At 48.0% G+C, this 14,438-nt stretch overlaps 1 protein-coding gene across 2 annotated transcripts in view; it reads right to left on the reverse strand.

Annotated features, from left to right (window-relative positions):
• The window catches only part of TP53I11 (tumor protein p53 inducible protein 11), a 35,670-nt gene extending 21,672 nt beyond the window's left edge, over positions 1 to 13,998 (reverse strand). The window contains exon 1 of one of the 2 annotated variants that reach the window (XM_075188353.1): positions 13,861 to 13,998. The gene's annotated coding sequence lies outside the window, so the exon portion shown is untranslated. Of the gene's footprint in view, positions 1 to 12,041; positions 12,314 to 13,860 lie in introns of those variants that run through there. The other variant, XM_075188355.1, reaches the window with a different exon arrangement.
• Between the last annotated feature and the right edge of the window lie 440 nt (positions 13,999 to 14,438).

A 14,438-nucleotide genomic window follows, 5' to 3' on the forward strand; every position in this document is an offset into this window, starting at 1 on the left:
AATCTCAAAGAAGTAATATTCTCTCCAAGATGACACTCGGTTGATCTCTGCTAAAATACAGTCACTTTCATTCCTTCTAAATCACCTTTTCGTGTAACCTTTCTGCAAACCATTTCTTCCAAATGGAAACCGAGAAGCAGAGACATTTATCAACTGACCTATTGAACACAATCTCCACAGTCCTGAAGACAGTGGCCATCAGGACTCAAATGTGTGTTGTCCGCTCCCGATGATGGATTGCAAGCTTGGATGTCCAGTGGCAAATCAACTACAACAACCATCACAACTTGGTAGGTTTTGGCTGGAGAGCCAAAGAGCGGCCTCTTTAAAGACCACTTGCAGCCAACACACTGAAAGTCCCCATTTTATGTGCCGATTCAGTCTCATGAAGCCTACTTGCCAACCTTTTGGAGCGCCCCTACCCTGGAGATCCGGCAAGTACGAGGGGGGGGAATGGCGATATGTTTTGTGTCATCGCATTTTGCATCAGGCCTCACCCACTGTTGCCATGAATTGCATCCAGGGTCTATCGAGAAGCAGGACCTGGTAGGTCTGGGGGGACTCCCGAAATTCAGGAGTTTCCTTACACTCCAGGAGAGTGTGCACTTACGCGTGAATATTGCATCAGCTTCCTCCGCTGTGTGAGTGCACTTCAGAGGCCACTAAACAAAACATCCAAAGATGCACATGTAAAAATTCTGATACAAAAGACAAGAGTTTTGCATTGTATGGGGAAGTGGCTGATGAGAGACAACAGCTTGCAGTGAAGACAGATATGAGAGACAGATACGAGATAGATAAAAGGCCCCTTCACACTTATCCACTAGCGCCTTCTTAATGCTAGTAAAACAGTCTGACGCCAGAAAATCGTTTTAAGCGTCATGGGGGCATATTTAATACAGCACGATAGTGCTTTTAACGGGTCATTAAGGTCCCACAGTGTCCTCCGCAAATTTATTAAGGGGGCATCGCAGCAGATATCATGGATATCTGCTGCTTTGCACTCCTCTTCGTTTTTGGGAGCAGTCACCATTCAACAGAATGGTGACTGCTCCTGGCCGCAATCTAACAAGTCCCGAAAAAACATTTTTTCCGGGAACTTGTCATGTTAATGTACAGCTGCAGCTGGCATACATCATCCGAATTGAGGAAATCTAATGCTGTCAGCTCTGCTCCGGAGAGCAGAGCTGGACAGCGCATGTGTGGAGGGATCACATGATCCCTCCCTGTCACTCAGCGCTCTATCGTTGCAGAGACAGAGAGGGGATCTGTGTGCGCATGTCCAGTTCTTGGAACTGGACATGCGCAATTGAAGAGTGAAGAGAAGACCCGAAGACAGCGCTTCCGAAGAGGGGTGTAAGTATGATTTTTTTTATCACTGAAACAGCAGTTTTTCGGAACTGCTGTTTCTGTGCAGGGCTGTACATAAATGTGAGAAGTAGTTAAATCCTTATCATTGCGATAAGGATTGAAAACTACTTTTCACTTTATGTGAATAATGATAAATGTGCCCCATGATACTTACTGGCGGTGCATCGTTTTTTTTTCTATTGCAATAGATAATCTGGGAAAGCCGCCAAACTCCATTATCAAATGCTTATCAAACCAAGCACATTTCAAGAGATGAAATATACCTGTGGATTATATGTGTTATAGGAGATTCTATTACAGAGTTTATCACCTTTACACCTCCCTCTGTGAAGGGCAGACATACAGCGTCTCTGTGACCGGCGGCCCAACACCGATTCACAAACCCGCCGCGCGAATCACGTTATTCAGTTCCAACCTCTGGCTGGATGACTTGGCTGTAAGGATCAGCCGTAGACAAAGACCTGCAACTGCTAGATACACTCTATCACAGAGTGTAGCTAGCAAACAACTGTACATAGGATAGAGGTTATACTTGCAAGAAAGATCTAGTTTGTACATTAAACAACCCGCGCCCCTCAAAAAAAGCTACCAAAGTGGACTTTTCCTTTAGTGTCCTGAAACGTTGACTTAACTATCTGCCAATGTTATAACTATGTAACGTAATGTGCATTTTAGATTTACCTACTCCTGTAGTATTGCTGAATGACAGGGTGAACAGACCACGGTGCCAAATTACACAACAAAGCAGAGACACCACAATATGAAACAGTCTGTGATCCGCGCACCAAGGAAATACAGAGAGCCTGTCTTGTGGCGAGGGCTGTGCGCACCTCCTCCCTCCTGTTTACACTTCTTCAGTACTTTCTCTCCTCCCAAATCACAGCCACAATTTTACACAAAAGTGTTTGCGCTACCAGGTGCTCGCTGCGATACTCACGGAATGATGTGCTTGGCAGACAGCAAATACCTCACCAAGTCCCTCTTCTCAGAAACATTGGCTCACACGTACGCAGAGACATACGCAACACACACGGAGGGGAGAATACACAAACAGCTCTGTCTCGTTAACTCTCGTCTCACCGAGAACACTGCCGCTCTTGTCCATGTAAACACACGCGCACACGCACACACACACACACACACCATTTACATGGGAAGCTTGGCTCTGCATAGAATGAGTCACAGACGGGGCAGGATTTCCTCCAGTGAGAGGGGTCCCTGTGAGACAGAATACAAACTTGTTTTTCCTCCACCAGCGTAAATGTCAGCTCCAGCCACCATAAGCGGCTGCAAAAACCCTTGTGTGGTATCTGCGGAGCAGCACGTGTAACAGGAGCTAACAATCTATTCTACATAGATTATAACAGCAGGAAAATGCCGACATTAAATTCTTTATTTAGAGACTCATTTCCGTTTGTCTCTTAGACACGCATAGTGTAACGCGCCCACAGACCTCTTGTTATTTCACGGATCGTGAATAGGTGTTGACGGATGGCTCGACTGATTTGAACGTGGAAAGTGAACATAGATAGAGGGTGAAAGTAGTTTTCTTAAAGGTTCTAAGCCAGTGATGGGCAACCAGGACTAATTAGTGAAAACATTACATTTAATCAAAGAAAGAGACACCTATCTGTGGTATCAGATCAGCAGGCATTTAAACAAGTGTTTCAAAGACAACAAAATAAATCTGACAATGAACTAGGTGATCATAGATAAACCGAGGGGGGGGGGGGCGTCCTAGTGCCTGGAAACCCCCTTCAAGCATGGGGCACTGTATAATTGAGGTGGCTGGACCCTGCCACCGCTTCACACGGCTCTGCTTGAACAGGAGCGCTACGTGCACCTAACAGTAGTCCACGCAGCATTGCTCATGTATATTATAGGGATAGGAAGAGTTGGAGAGCAGCCAATCACCGTCTAATATTATAGCCATGCCCCCATGCATGCTGGTCACGCCCACTGGCGGCGTGGTGTGGAAACCCCCCTCTATAAATCCTGCATTTGCCCCTGGCGATGGGGTCCGCAGGTGAGGTCTAGGTGGGCCACCTGTTGTCCATCACCGTTAGCTATACATCATTCAGAAATTCACAGCACGACTGGATTAACCATTAGGCAACCTAGGTACCTGCCTAGAGTCTAGTGGGTGCGGAGAGGCCCAAATTACTTTATTTTATTTTTTTTCCCCTTAAACAAACAGGGGGTGGGGTGTCCATGTGCCCAATCCCATGTCTTTCTTAGAGACCCATGGGGTCTTAATCAGAGTGGGTCTCACAGTATATCTAGAAAGACATAGCTGAAGGAGCAATTTTGAAGGTTGACCACTGTTCACCACTAACAACGCGGTAGGTACTACATCACCAAGAACGTCAACATCACTACTGAACAGTCAATTGTAGATTTATAAAGCGACTGGTCCCAACTAATTACTACCTGCTCTATGTTTCTTCCACCATTGACCAAAAAGTAAAATTTAAAAAGGTCAGTATGTCAGGCATGGTCACCGCAGTTCGCTTCCTGCTTGGGGACGGCCACCTGTCTCTACCGGCCGGGAGCACCTCACGCAGCTACTCCACCGACTTCTCTTCTGGGTCCCCTTGCGTCTCTGTTGCTCGGCAGCAAATGCTCCGGAGCAGCGGAGGGGGGGGATCCAATCAGTCTCTGCCTGCATCTAAAACTTGCTCTGGCACCATTAGGGTCTCAGGTCTCCTCTTCTCCAGCGCTTCCTGCTCCTTTCGGTATTGACCTGGCTTGCTGCACTACTCCTCCTGGATTGTTCCTGCTCGTTCCTGGTTTGATCCTGCATTGTCTGACTTCGTTTTTTGGATTCCAATTTGGCTCCATTCTGCTCTATGGATTGACCCTGGCCCGTCTGACTATCCGCTGGTTCTGATTTAGTTCTGCATTCTTCGGCGGGTACTGACCCTGGTTTGTCTGATTACTTACCTACGCTTCGCCGGCAACTGTCTTGCAGAACCGCAAACTTAGCGTCCCTAGCAGCTAAGAGCAAACCTCCTTGCGGGGGTTCCTGGCAAAGACCAGGGGTTCGTTAAACTCTGCGCCTCCAGGTTCAGTACTGCGAACTCCGGCAAGCGTTACCATTCTACACCCGGTCGTCACACAGTATTACAGATAGTTGCAACAACCGAGAGCAGAATGGAGAATAAATATAAAGGTTTAATCCAAGCTGGTTAATAGGTTTGTGGTGTGAGCATGATCAGTTTTCTCATTGCCAATCTACATGCTAGAACATTTTCCAGGGCCGACTGCACCCAAACAGCAAGATGAAAGTTAGAGAACATCAGCCAAGTGCGTCTGAGCATTACAAAGCCAACATCAACATCATTACCTCTTGAGATGAACCATGACATAGGTTGACTGACGTGTATGAACTGGTCTGTTTGAAATTCAGAATAAACAAATGTGTTTTCTTCTGAGAAGGTTATTTGTGGTGATTAACCACACGTAAACCGCCCTGCCAGCTCTTCCTATGTTATCAGTAGATGAACCGATCGTGCAGGAAACCAGTCCAACCATTCATTCATAAAGGCTGCATTTATTTACATCACAGCCTCCTGAGAAAGCCAGGGGTTTGCTTACCAACAATGAATTTTACTTTCATGCAGAATTGTGTTATGAAACTTTGCAGTTGACCACAGTGATTTCAAAAGAAAGAAAAAAAAAAGTACAAATAATGTAAAACAACAACTAATAGTTCTCACAACATTTTTTTTTTTTTTTTTTATAACAAGGATTCCATTAGATGTTACTAAATACCAAAATAACCCAGCGGTGATAATGGGAAAAAGGATCGCAGTGGTACTTTTGCCGCCCCCATCCTTGTTAGTTAGGCTTCCCTGAGAATCTTATGTGGCCCTTTGAGGTATAGGGTGTATACGGGTGTTTTCATGATAAATTGACCCCTTAGTAAATACACCACAATGACTGGGAAACTTTGTCACCCGGGAAGTTCTTAAGCTTTGGAAACCTTGCATCCATTAAGTTTTAAAAGCTATGGGCTTCTCGTTTGACATGGAAAATTAAATTTCCCATTCACGGCGACGTATCACTATGCGAACTTCAGAATCCTGCGCTTTGTCTGGCTGAAGAAATATGGCATTCTAAAAACGGATTACCAATGATTAATTTATTGATTAAGCAGCTCAGGCGGTATTGAAAACAAAAAAACAAAGCAAAATGTAAATAAATAATTAAAACTTTAAAAGGTTCGACCAAAAGGGGGAGAAAAATATGGAAGATGTCAACGGCCAGCCAGGAAACTGTATTAGCCAGCTTGATTTAAAGACACAGAAGTACCATATCCGCACAGACTGGGAATGTAAGCAGCCAAGGAGTTCTTTAGAACTCGCACGGAAATTCAAGGTGCCAGAATTACATTTGTAAGCGGTTCAGCCACTTGGCTGCGGCGATAGAGGACGGAGCGCATCACAGCTGGCGTCCGTCTAAATTCCAGAAAACGGATTTTGCAGTATAAAAAAGGCGAAAATCTTGACAATCCATTACACAAAAATAAATGAAAACAAAGTTGGAGAGAGTGTGGAATCAGCACTACACAGCAGAGCTGGGAGTCATTCAGTATTAGACAAGGGAAGCTGAAGAGCCCTTCAGAATTGACATCAGTGTTTTATACACCCTTAAGGGCCTTCAGCCGGTAGCGGAGACAGAGGAAGGACTTGTATTAAGGAATCGATTTGCTAATTGCACCACTCATATCACTGCCACTGACAAGAGGGACCAATTCTAGTCCTCAGAGTTTAATATTATGGGCCTCATTTAAGTGTTAGGAGTACAGCAAAAATAAATCAAAGCAGAAAAAAAAAAAAAAAAAAAGGGAGCAAATTTGCACCTTGGTACAAACCTCAACTGCACAATACAGGATACACAATTTCGGTATAGTAGAAATTGCGGATAGCGGCGCAGAATCAACATCTTGCTCGAATTATGTTCAATTTTCCATGAGGATAAAAGGATTCCATAGAACTGTGGAGCGCAGACATGACGGACTAAAATTAACAAGGGATACAGAAGTTATCGGCAAAGACTAAACTAAATGTATGTCTGTCTGAAGCTGGCGTACATCATCCGAATTGAGGAAATCTAATGCTGTCAGCTCTGCTCCGGAGAGCAGAGCTGGACAGCGCATGTGTGGAAGGATCACATGATCCCTCCCTGTCACTCACAGCTCTCTCTCTGCAACTATCGTTGCAGAGACAGAGAGGGGATCTGTGTGCGCATGTCCAGTTCTTGGAACTGGACATGCGCAATTAAAGAGTGAAGAGAAGACCCGAAGACAGCGCTTCCAAAGAGGGGGGTAAGTATGTTTTTTTTTATCACTGAAACAGCAGTTTTTCGGAACTGCTGTTTCTGTGCACGGCTGTACATAAATGTGAGAAGTCGTTCAATCCTTATCATTGCGATAAGGATTGAAAACTACTTTTCACTTTATGTGAATATTGATAAATGTGCCCCCAAAGCCTATGCAGAAAATTCTGACATCCTGTTTAGTAGAAGGTCCCTGTAGAGGGCACGAGGTTACCCCCTTGTGTTCGGAAGAAGATAGATTTAGTCATCACCTGAAAACATGGTTCTTCACCATAAGAGCGATGAGCACGGGGAATGCGCTCACACAAGAACTGGTACGGAGAGACTCGGTAGAGAAATTTGAGAAAGGACTGGACGTCTTCCTAGGAAAACAAAATACACGGCTACTGCCATCAATAACCACAACTGACAGTGTGTTTATCCAGGGAGTTATCCAATTTCCAATAGGACATTTGAGAAAAAAATAAAGACTTCTCTTCTTAAGGCAGAATAGCCACCAGCTCCTCTAACTCTATCAACCGAACAAAAACACAAAGATCGCCCAGAATGCTGTTCACCGAGGAAAGAGCACTATATCCAGCGACCAATGCCCGCCCTCTCGTGCAAGCTTCATTCAGTACGGCTTTGAGATGTACAGGAGAGCGCCCAGGGAGCGAGCATAACATAGTCCGACCAAGAAGCCAAGTTGGTCTGTTAGGCGAGAACGCTGGTTCTCTGGCTAGCTTCCTCCAGCTCACAGTTCTCCTGCTGTGCAGGCTGAAAAAGGCCTATCCAGGCTTCACTTGCTTACTACATACAGAGGCAAACCTGGGAAGGGGGGGGGGGGGGGGGGTTCCTAGTGCCTGGAAATCCCCCTCAAAGCCTGGAGCACTGTATAATTGAGGTGGCTGGACCCTGCCCCCGCTTCACACGGCTCTGCTTGAAAAGGGAGAGCTGGGTGCACATAGCAGTAGTCCACGCAGCATTGCCCATGTATATTATGGGGATAGGGAGAGTTGGAGAGCAGCCAAGCACTGTCTAATATTATAGCCACGCCCCCCATGCATGCTGGTCACGCCCACTGGTGGCGTGGTGTGGAAACCCCCCCCTCTACAAATCCTGCGATTGCCCCTGACATAGGGCACAAGACAAATGTTGACACTTCCAGTCCAGTGGAACCACTTACGTTGAAGCATCACGAAATCAGGTCTATACAAAGTAACTGAGCTCCAGGAGGACCCTGCAATACGTTACCGACAATTAAAACCCACTTATCCTCAACAAGAACTGTTATTGCAGGGGACATAAAAAAAACAAAAAAACATTAAGTAGGTCAATCACAATCACAGCAACCCATAAATTTCTCACAATGGAACAGGGATAGACAGGCGGTGTCTAAAGTTTACCCAAGCCTGAAACACCGTCATTTTCTTTGTAACTAATATTTGTCATTTTGGACTTTTTTAGAAGCTGGAAGATGATGCGTTTTCTGCGTATTACAAAACAAGAACAACATTTCCTGTTCGTCAAATGTAGATGCTGCTTTCAGATTTTTCCAGACCAGTGAACAGAGTCACCAGATAGTCAGCCGTTAAAAGACTCCGGCGAACTGATCACAAGTAGAGTTTACCCATCTCTAAGAATCAGATCTCAGCGCTAGGATCCCAGGAGTGACGGGTGTCTCGAGTCATTAGGATGATTAATGGGATAATTTGTGCTGCTCAACCATTTATATTGTATTGTTCTCGCACAGTGCTAAAGCAAGCCAAAAATACAGATATGTTTAGCAAAACGTCTTCATCTCAAGAAATACAGAACCAGAGACCACCAATGCTTTATCAGTCATGGATATCTAGAAATATCTCCTGTCATAGATGTATATTAATGTTCTGTCACCACTCCCCCTGTCTTCTCTCTCCCAGAATCAGGGATCTGTCACGAGTCCTCCTGTCTTCTCTCTCCCCCTCTCCCAGTATCAGGGTTCTGTCACCCGTCCCCCTGTCTTCTCTCTCCCCCTCTCCCAGTATCAGGGTTTTCACCAGTCCCCCTGGTGTCTCTCTCTCCCCCAGAATCAGAGTTCTGTCACCAGTCCCCCTGTCTTCCCTCTCCCCCTCTCCCAGTATCAGGGTTCTTTCACCAGTCCCCCTGTCTTCTCTCTCCCCCTCTCCTAGTATCAGGGTTCTGTCACCAGTCCCCCTGGTGTCTCTCTCTCTCCCCCAGTATCAGGGTTCAGTCACCAGTGCCCCTGTCTTCTCTCTCCCCCTCTCCCAGTATCAGGGTTCAGTCATTAGTCCCCCTGTCTTCTCTCTCCCCCTCTCCCAGTATAAGGGATCAGTCACCAGTCCCCCTGTCTTCTCTCTCCCCCTCTCCCAGTATCAGGGTTCTGTCACCAGTCCCCCTGTCTTCTCTCTCCCCCTCTCCCATTATCAGGGATCTGTCACCAGTCCCCCTGTCTTCCCTCTCCCCCTCTCCCAGTAGCAGGGTTCTGTCACCCGTCCCCCTGTCTTCTCTCTCTCCCCCTCTCCCAGTATCAGGGATCAGTCACCAGTCCCCCTGTCTTCCCTCTCCCCCTCTCCTAGTATCAGGGATCTGTCACCCGTCCCCCTGTCTTCTCTCTCGCTCTCCCCCAGAATCAGGGTTCAGTCAACAGTCCTCCTGTCTTCTCTCTCCCCCTCTCCCAGTATCAGGGTTCTGTCACCCGTCCCCCTGGTGTCTCTCTCTCCCCCTCTCCCAGTATCAGGGTTCTGTCACCAGTCCCCCTGTCTTCTCTCTCCCCCTCTCCCAGTATCAGGGTTCTGTCACCAGTCCCCCTGTCTTCTCTCTCCCCCTCTCCCAGTATCAGGGTTCAGTCATTAGTCCCCCTGTCTTCTCTCTACCCCTCTCCCAGTATCAGGGATCAGTCACCAGTCCCCCTGTCTTCCCCTCTCCCAGTAGCAGGGTTCTGTCACCCGTCCCCCTGTCTTCTCTCTCTCCCCCTCTCCCAGTATCAGGGATCTGTCACCAGTCCCCCTGTCTTTCCTCTCCCCCTCTCCCAGTATCAGGGATCAGTCACCAGTCCCCCTGTCTTCCCTCTCCCCCTCTCCTAGTATCAGGGATCTGTCACCCGTCCCCCTGTCTTCTCTCTCGCTCTCCCCCAGAATCAGGGTTCAGTCAACAGTCCTCCTGTCTTCTCTCTCCCCCTCTCCCAGTATCAGGGTTCTGTCACCCGTCCCCCTGTCTTCCCCTCTCCCAGTAGCAGGGTTCTGTCACCCGTCCCCCTGTCTTCTCTCTCTCCCCCTCTCCCAGTATCAGGGATCTGTCACCAGTCCCCCTGTCTTTCCTCTCCCCCTCTCCCAGTAGCAGGGTTCTGTCACCCGTCCCCCTGTCTTCTCTCTCTCCCCCTCTCCCAGTATCGGGGTTCTGTCACCCGTCCCCCTGTCTTCTCTCTCCCCCTCTCCCAGTATCAGGGTTCAGTCACCAGTCCGCCTGTCTTCTCTCTCCCCCTCTCCCAGTATCAGGGTTCAGTCATTAGTCCCCCTGTCTTCTCTCTCCCCCTCTCCCAGTATCAGGGATCAGTCACCAGTCCCCCTGGTGTCTCTCTCTCTCCCCCAGTATCAGGGTTCAGTCACCAGTGCCCCTGTCTTCTCTCTCCCCCTCTCCCAGTATCAGGGTTCAGTCATTAGTCCCCCTGTCTTCTCTCTCCCCCTCTCCCAGTATCAGGGTTCTGTCACCAGTCCCCCTGTCTTCTCTCTCCCCCTCTCCCATTATCAGGGATCTGTCACCAGTCCCCCTGTCTTCCCTCTCCCCCTCTCCCAGTAGCAGGGTTCTGTCACCCGTCCCCCTGTCTTCTCTCTCTCCCCCTCTCCCAGTATCAGGGATCAGTCACCAGTCCCCCTGTCTTCCCTCTCCCCCTCTCCTAGTATCAGGGATCTGTCACCCGTCCCCCTGTCTTCTCTTTCGCTCTCCCCCAGAATCAGGGTTCAGTCAACAGTCCTCCTGTCTTCTCTCTCCCCCTCTCCCAGTATCAGGGTTCTGTCACCCGTCCCCCTGGTGTCTCTCTCTCCCCCTCTCCCAGTATCAGGGTTCTGTCACCAGTCCCCCTGTCTTCTCTCTCCCCCTCTCCCAGTATCAGGGTTCTGTCACCAGTCCCCCTGTCTTCTCTCTCCCCCTCTCCCAGTATCAGGGTTCAGTCATTAGTCCCCCTGTCTTCTCTCTACCCCTCTCCCAGTATAAGGGATCAGTCACCAGTCCCCCTGTCTTCCCCTCTCCCAGTATCAGGGTTCTGTCACCCGTCCCCCTGTCTTCTCTCTCTCCCCCTCTCCCAGTATCAGGGATCTGTCACCAGTCCCCCTGTCTTTCCTCTCCCCCTCTCCCAGTAGCAGGGTTCTGTCACCCGTCCCCCTGTCTTCTCTCTCTCCCCCTCTCCCAGTATCAGGGTTCTGTCACCCGTCCCCCTGTCTTCTCTCTCCCCCTCTCCCAGTATCAGGGTTCAGTCACCAGTCCGCCTGTCTTCTCTCTCCCCCTCTCCCAGTATCAGGGTTCAGTCATTAGTCCCCCTGTCTTCTCTCTCCCCCTCTCCCAGTATCAGGGATCAGTCACCAGTCCCCCTGTCTTCTCTATCCCCCTCTCCCAGTATCAGGGTTCTGTCACCCGTCCCCCTGTCTTCCCTCTCCCCCTCTCCCAGTATCAGGGTTCTTTCACCCGTCCCCCTGTCTTCCCTCTCCCTCTCTCCCAATATCAGGGCTCTGTCACCAGTCCCCCTGTCTTCTCTCTCCCCCTCTCCCAGTATCAGGGTTCAGTCACCAGTCCGCCTGTCTTCTCTCTCCCCCTCTCCCAGTATCGGGGTTCAGTCACCAGTCCCCCTATCTCCTCTCTCTCTCTCTTTCTCCCAGTATCAGGGTTCTGTCATCCGTCCCCCTGTCTTCTCTCTCCCCCTCTCCTAGTATCAGGGTTCAGTCACCAGTCCCCCTATCTCCTCTCTCTCTCCCTTTCTCCCAGTATCAGGGTTCTGTCATCCGTCCCCCTGTCTTCTCTCTCCCCCCTCTCCCAATATCTGGGTTCTGTCATCCGTCCCCCTGTCTTCTCTCTCCCCCCTCTCCCAGTATCTGGGTTCTGTCACCTGTCCCCATGGTGTCTCTCTCTCTCCCCCAGTATCAGGGTTCAGTCACCAGTCTCCGTCATCTCTCTCCCCCTCTCCCAGTATCAGGGTTCTGTCACCCGTCCCCCTGGTGTCTCTCTCTCCCCCTCTCCCAGTATTATGGTTCTGTCACCAGTCCCCCTGGTGTCTCTCTCTCCCAGAATAAGCGACCCCTTAGCAGTCCATTCTCTCAAGCTCCTCATGGCAGTCTTGCCCCCAGGGGTTCCTCACTTACCCTCTCATTCAGATCAGTCTGCAGAAGGGACAGTCTGGCTGGGAGATGTGAGCATATCTCTGTGCTGGAAGCAACTGCAGCCGTGCAGAGCGGAAGGTGTGGGATTGAAGACTCTCTGCAACAAGCAGCGTGTGGGGTGATATTATCCTGCACCTGGCATTCCGCTGACTGCTAACCCTTTCATGTACACAGTTATTATATCATATTGTGCCACTCACAACAGGAAGAGATCTGCAATATTCAATATCCTTCGCTTCACATACTCGCCGCACTTGAGAATTAATTCTGAGAACGCCTGACTGGGCTGGGAAGAGCAGAGAATGTGGTCTGCACAGACCAGAAGCTTTTTAAAGGGATACAGAATATTTACTTACACCAGTGTTCTATCTCATGGAAAACACAGATGGGAAAACTGGATACAGCCAAACTTCCCAACCTGTCCTGCTGAGTATTATGGTTAATGCAAATTATCCCCTGCCGATTTGCACAAAGTTGACCATCTTATTTATAAGCAGTTTCCGCACAGAATTTGGCAAATCCAGAATGGTACCGAATGCACCTCTAAAGCATATTTTCATATATAACTCCCATATTCCTCAATCAGTCAACATCAGATCCCAATTCTGACCATTATCCATCCTCTTGTTAACCAAAGACTTGCAGCAGCCAAATGTAATATGGGGCTTATCACCCTGTAATAACATTTTAATGCAAAGATTGATGCTGGGACTTCAAAACATCTTTACACTGGTGAACTGACAACACTTTGAAACTGAGATGTCATTTGACTCAAACTGAGCCATCGATAACAAAAACCAGTAACAAATTAAAGACATTAACAGGTTTTTGGTAGATAATTATAGGGCTAAAATTGTTGCCTGGTAAATATTGATGTATATCCCCTAGACAGATGGTGAACGTGATAAATATACAAACATAAGGTAGATAGTTAATATTCATTTATAAACATATGGGGACTCTTAGAAAATATTTGTGTTAGAGGGTATTTTAAAAGAAAACAAAAAAAACACAACACATTTATAAATAGAAGTCAAGACTGCAAAAATCCCAGGAACCAGAGAGACAATGAACCTAATTTAAAAAAATATGACAGCCGGCACCTGACGTTTGGTAGTTCCTATCATGTCAGTGTCAAACAACTCCGCCACCACCATTAATTCCTCTGAAATATAATACAATGCAACTTCAGTGTTACTTTAGGGAAAATAGTTGGTAATAAAAAGTACCAAGTAGTCCATAAAAATTAACCTGACATTAATAATTCCCGCAGCATAAGAGAAGATGGAAATTGATGTCAACTTCTATAAAACACCACATACAACAATGACAAAAAGAGAAGCCATACAATATCGCAGCAAACTTGTTGGGGGAGGGGGTCTGCACCCAGTTACAGACACAAACACACATAGTATCAGGATTTGGGGTTTGCTGCACCAAGTTATATACACACACACAGAGTCAGGGTAAGGAATGTTACACACACACACACACACACACACACACAGAGGTTAAGGAGTGTTGCGCACACACAAACAAACACACACACACACACACACACACACACACACACACAGAGAGTAAGCAGTGTTGCACACACACACAGAGAGAGTAAGCAGTGTTACACACACACACACACACACAGAGGTTAAGGAGTGTTGCGCACACACAAACACACACACACACACAGAGTAAGCAGTGTTGCACACACACACAGAGAGAGTAAGCAGTGTTACACACACAGTAAGCAGTGTTACACACACGGATAGAGGTGCTCAGTACTGCCCGCAGTGTCACTGACCTGGAGCTCGCTCTGTCTCCTCTCAGTGCTCGGTATCCCGGGAGCACATCCCCTGACTGCCGCCCAGAGTCCCCCAATGTCTCCTGCACCCTCTATGTCCTGAGCGCTGTCACCGTAATGTCTCACACAGCCGCACTCCTACCGTAATGTACCGCCTAGAGCGCACTGCACGTACCTGCCCACAGTCCCGGGGTATCACCCACTGCTGGGCATAGTGATTACTGCAGCCTGTGCCCCCGTGTGCTGGCATCTCTTCCAGACCTTGCCGCTCTCTAGTTAAGAACTTTGTTATGTTGTATGTGCAAGCAAAGTATACATGTATGATGTATAATAGGGTGACCTGGATCATCATCAAACATAGGCAACATGTGGCTTTCCAGGTGGTGTGGAACTACAAGTCAGCCGAAGTTGTCTGATATATCATTACATCATTTTACCTTGGTAGGAATATATAATGTGAGCTTTCTTCTGCATATCTGTTTTGCACAATCACATTTCCAAGCAAATCAAAATTTATTTTAACGGCATAGTGAGTGAGTGTGTGTGTGTGTGTGTGTGTGTGTGTGTGTGTGTGTGTG

This window comes from Mixophyes fleayi, chromosome 10 (genome assembly GCF_038048845.1).
Source record: "Mixophyes fleayi isolate aMixFle1 chromosome 10, aMixFle1.hap1, whole genome shotgun sequence".
In the NCBI taxonomy this organism is placed as follows: Eukaryota; Metazoa; Chordata; class Amphibia; order Anura; family Limnodynastidae; genus Mixophyes; species Mixophyes fleayi.